The following is a 6,000-nucleotide window of genomic DNA, read 5'->3' as shown; positions in this document are numbered from 1 at the left end:
GTTGATTATATGACCAAAATGAACTTATTTCATTTATTCATTCATTTTCTATCGCACTCATGGTTTTATTCCATTTTGCATCTAATTATTCCTATTGATTTCTTCCCATTTCACTCAAACAACTAAACAAACAAATAAACAAACTTGCAGCTAACCACAATCAACAGCATACCATTTACGAATACCTTCATTTGTCACTTTCTCATCTTTCTTTCACTTTCGTTTTCCTTTACAAACAACCTCCTGTTCCCTAACTCTTCCTTACATTTCACACAATGTTTCTATTTTCTGTTGTCCTAGAAACCATTCACGTAACGTAAGGTTATAAACATCCTTTTCCCATATTGTTAATGTCATTTGTCAAAAATGTCTGCCGTAGGAAAATGGAGAGACGTGTAGAAGGGGTTAATTTTCGGAGGCAAGATCAATCTTAGAGGGGGCGTGTTAATACCTCCTTCTCTTGTCACTGGAGTAGGGGGCGGTGTCAGTCAAAGTCTGGGCGGGTCGTTTGAATTGTCTTGCGCATGCGCGGCAGACAAAAAACCAATCAGTTCATTCTGTCATTAATCATTGTTTCTTTTGCTGCATTTCGTTTTTCCACGTAATGCCCGTTTACTTTTATCATACGCCAAACTCTTAAATTCTCTCCCTGAGTGTTCCATTTTCACCAGCGCACACACACACACACACACACACACACACACACACACACACACGAGCGCGCGTAAGCACTCCCACTCACACACACTCACACTCAGCAGCACACTCTCTGCGTTTCACTTTACCATAAAACTTCCAGTTACTTTTTTTTATTTATTTTTTATTTTATTTTACCAGACGTTTGAGTTCACGACTTTTCGAGTATTGTAAACTCCCTCTTAACCCTTTCAAGGAACGTTCTCCTTTTTTTTTTTCTTTTTTTTTTTTTTCTTTTTTTTTTTTTTGAACGGTAGCCAATCATCACATTTTGCCCCGCCGCCATCACATTTCTGTTTGTCACACTCCAAGGCCATTGTGTCTATATTTTCTTAATTCTAGTGCCCTCAACGCAAAGGGATCTTCCAACCCGCTTCCTTAGTTTTAGTGTCTTATCACACTGGTATCTATCAACCCGCTTCCTTAGTTTTAGTGTCTTATCACACTGGGATCTATCAACCCGCTTCCTTAGTTTTAGTGTCTTATCACACTGGGATCTATCAACCCGCTTCCTTAGTTTTAGTGTCTTATCACACTGGGATCTATCAACCCGCTTCTTTAGTTTTAGTGTCTTATCACACTGGGATCTATCAACCCGCTTCCTTAGTTTTAGTGTCTTATCACACTGGGATCTATCACCCCGTTGCTCTTTTAGGCGGCGACCAACTACCCAGGGTGAGCCACACCCAACTATTAGTTCACTCGTCAATGAAACTGCCCGTCACGGTAATCGAGACACAATGCCGTGAGTTGACCACTTATTTACAATTTTAATGCAATGGCAGGCTCGGCAAAAATGCAATCAATCTATCGAAATCACAGCTCTGCGTCTGGGGTACAATATAGTGTTTGACTTACAGACTTCAGGACAGACTCCTAACGCAGATTTTATCTAAAAAGAAAGGTTCTGCTTACCTTGAATTGGCCAATTGAGTCTGTCCAGAAGATTGCAAGAAGTCATCGATCAACAGCGTGCCATCTCGGACGAAGCCCCCAAATTGTTGCTTCGACAGCTCTTCCTCCCAAGGAAGTCAAAGTCTGCTGTCCACTCCCAAGTTCTTTTAATGGCAAATAAGCTGATGTTAAATTGACCACCAAAAGCAGTAGTTGGTATTTTGTTGTTTATTGTCAAAGCTTTGGCAATAATGAGACCAATCCAGCACCCAAGCGTTCCCTAGCCCGGTCCAGATCGGTCTAGCTCGGTCCCCCCCAAGCTCAGCACTCCCCTGTGCTCGTTATCTTAGGAATGTTATGGCAGTCTCAACAGCGCTCTGCCTGTCTACTCAAGGACACTCGAATCCAAGCACTTTGTACCACACGAGACATTAGCTGATGTAAATATGACTATAGGAGTTTTTAGAAAGAAGTAACACTTAAATATGGATATATGGAAAATATCTCGTTCCATCACAAACCTGGCTTCACCTAAGGAAGGCACACGTGACATACACAAAGCTGGCTTCACCTAAGGAAGGCACACGTGACATACACAAACCTGGCTTCACCTAAGGAAGGCACACGTGACATACACAAAGCTGGCTTCACCTAAGGAAGGCACATGTGACATACACAAACCTGGCTTCACCTAAGGAAGGCACACGTGACATACACAAAGCTGGCTTCACCTAAGGAAGGCACACGTGACACACACAAAGCTGGCTTCACCTAAGGAAGGCACACGTGACATACACAAACCTGGCTTCACCTAAGGAAGGCACACGTGACATACACAAAGCTGGCTTCACCTAAGGAAGGCACATGTGACATACACAAACCTGGCTTCACCTAAGGAAGGCACACGTGACATACACAAAGCTGGCTTCACCTAAGGAAGGCACACGTGACATACACAAACCTGGCTTCACCTAAGGAAGGCACACGTGACATACACAAAGCTGGCTTCACCTAAGGAAGGCACACGTGACATACACAAAGCTGGCTTCACCTAAGGAAGGCACACGTGACATACACAAAGCTGGCTTCACCTAAGGAAGGCACATGTGACATACACAAACCTGGCTTCACCTAAGGAAGGCACACGTGACATACACAAAGCTGGCTTCACCTAAGGAAGGCACACGTGACATACACAAAGCTGGCTTCACCTAAGGAAGGCACACGTGACACACACAAAGCCTAACCAGGCAGATTTGAATTGTTGTTTTGGGCAGTAGACGTGATCTTTGATCCAAGACACAACTTACATTGAACTAAAATGTTCTTTTCTTTGTGCTCGACAAAAGAAAAGAAGTGACAATATCTCATACTTGCCAACCCTCCCGAATTTCAGTGCCTCTCCCCGGGACAACCATTCTCCCAAATTACTCCCGATTTCCAGCCGGACTTATGGCACGCCCCCTCCAGGTCCATGCGGACCTGAGTGAGGACAGCCTGTCGTCACGTCCACTTGGCCAACCAAAAGGTAACCACAGAACACTATAGTGTTCTGTGGTTACTTTTTGCTTGGCCAACGGTTTACGTTGTATTGCGCACCCCCCTCCCCTCCCCTTCCCACACCCAGACACACCCAGACACACCCAGACACACACAGACACACAGACACACCCAGACACACACAGACACACCCAGACACACCCAGACACACACAGACACACCCAGACACACACAGACACACACAGACACACCCAGACACACACACCCAGACACACCCAGACACACACAGACACACCCAGACACACACACCCAGACACACACACCCAGACACACACAGACACACCCAGACACACACAGACACACCCAGACACACACACCCAGACACACCCAGACACACACAGACACACCCAGACACACCCAGACACACCCAGACACACACAGACACACACAGACACACCCAGACACACCCAGACACACCCAGACACACCCAGACACACCTAGACACACACAGACACACACAGACACACCCAGACACACCCAGACACACACAGACACACCCAGACACACACACCCAGACACACACACCCAGACACACACAGACACACCCAGACACACACAGACACACCCAGACACACCCAGACACACACAGACACACCCAGACACACACAGACACACCCAGACACACCCAGACACACCCAGACACACACAGACACACCCAGACACACACAGACACACCCAGACACACACAGACACACCCAGACACACACAGACACACCCAGACACACCCAGACACACACAGACACACCCAGACACACACAGACACACACAGACACACCCAGACACACACAGACACACCCAGACACACCCAGACACACCCAGACACACACAGACACACACAGAGCGCGCCATCTGGACTAACTGCAACCGGGAGAGAGCTTTTTGGCTAATGGCAGCATAAAGTGCATTGCAGTAGTCCAGGCCACTTGAAATAAAAGCATGCACCACTTGTTCAAAAAGGTTAAAGGATAAAAACGGTTTTACCTTTGCTAAAAGATGAAGATGATAAAAACAGGATTTTAAAACGCCCCTGACTTGTTTGTCAAGTTTAAAATGGCTGTCTATAGTGACGCCAAGGCTGCTGACTTTGGGACGCACATCATTTTGAAATGGTCCCAAGTCAGTGAGGGCCGGACCAAAAACTTGATTGATTGATTGAGACTTTTATTAGTAGGTTGCACAGTGAAGTACATATTCCGTACAATTGACCACTAAATGGTAACACCACAATAAGTTTTTCAACTTGTTTAAGTCGGGGTCCACTTAAATTGATTCATGATACAGATATATACTATCATATATACTATCATCATAATACAGTCATCACACAAGATAATCACATTGAATTATTTACATTATTTACAATCAGGGGTGTGGAGGGGGGGGGGGATTAGATTTGGTTGTTATCATCAGTCATCAACAATTGAGAACAGAAAAATGGACATTGGAACAGTGAAGGTCTGACTTGGTAGGATATGTACAGCAAGTAGTGGACATAGAGAGAGAGAGAGCGAGAGAGAGAGAGAGCGAGAGAGAGAGAGAGAGAGAGAGAGAGAGAGATAGAGAGAGAGAGAGAGAGAGAGAGAGAGAGAGAGAGAGAGAGAGAGAGAGAGAGAGAGAGAGAGAGAGATCAGAAGTCATAAGAAAAAGTATCTGCATTTGATTGTTTACATTTGATTATTAACAATCCAGGGAGGTGGGATGTGGAAGGGAGGGTGTTAGTTTAGGGTAGAAGTTGCCTGGAGGTGAACTTTTATTGCGATTTTGAAGGAGGATAGAGATGCCCTTTCTTTTATACCTGTTGGGAGTTCATTCCACATTGATGTGGCATAGAAAGAGAATGAGTTAAGACCTTTGTTAGATCGGAATCTTGGTTTAACGTGGTTAGTGGAGCGCCCCCTGGTGTTGTGGTTATGGCGGTCATTTACGTTAAGGGAGTAGTTGGACATGTACTTCGGTATCAGGGAGGTGTAGCGGATTTTATAGACTAGGCTCAGTGCAAGTTGTTTAACTCTGTCCTCCACCCTGAGCCAGCCCACTTTGGAGAAGTGGGTAGGAGTGAGGTGGGACCTGGGGTGGAGGTCTACAAGTAATCTGACTAGCTTGTTCTGGGATGTTTGGAGTTTAGATTTGAGGGTTTTGGAGGTGCTAGGGTACCAGGAGGTGCATGCGTAATCGAAAAAGGGTTGAACGAGAGTTCCCGCCAGAATCCTCATGGTGCTTTTGTTGACCAGAGAGGAGATTCTATAGAGAAATCTCGTTCGTTGGTTGACGTTTTTTATTACCGTGGTTGCCATTTTATCACAGGAAAGGTTAGCCTCTAGAATGGAACTTAGGTAGGTGACCTCATCTTTCCTGGTGATAACAATGTCACCCACTTTTATAGTGAAGTCATTGACTTTCTTAAGGTTGATGTGGGACCCAAACAGGATGGATTCAGTTTTACCCAAGTGTATGGATAGCTTGTTGTCAGCGAGCCAGGTGCAAGTTCTACAGAGCTCAGCACTGAGGATTTTCTCCACCTGTGACTTGTCCTTGTCTGATACCAGCAGGGCCGAGTCATCCGCAAACAAGAACAATTCACAGTCGCATGCTGATGACATGTGGTTTATGTATATTAGGAACAGTAAAGGCCCTAATATACTGCCTTGGGGGACTCCACAGCTTACTGAGAGGGGGGGGGGACACGGTGCCGTTCACCTCTACCACCTGTTTCCTCCCCTCCAAGTAAGATTGCATCCAGCTTGATGAGGTTTTGTTAAATCCGATTGCTCTGAGCTTATCCAACAGTATAGCGTGGTTAACGGTGTCAAAGGCCTTCTGAAGGTCCAGCATGACCATGCCGCAGTATTT

The sequence above is a fragment of the Entelurus aequoreus genome, linkage group LG17, assembly GCF_033978785.1.
Source record: "Entelurus aequoreus isolate RoL-2023_Sb linkage group LG17, RoL_Eaeq_v1.1, whole genome shotgun sequence".
NCBI lineage: Eukaryota > Metazoa > Chordata > Actinopteri > Syngnathiformes > Syngnathidae > Entelurus > Entelurus aequoreus.
This window is presented reverse-complemented; position numbering follows the sequence as displayed.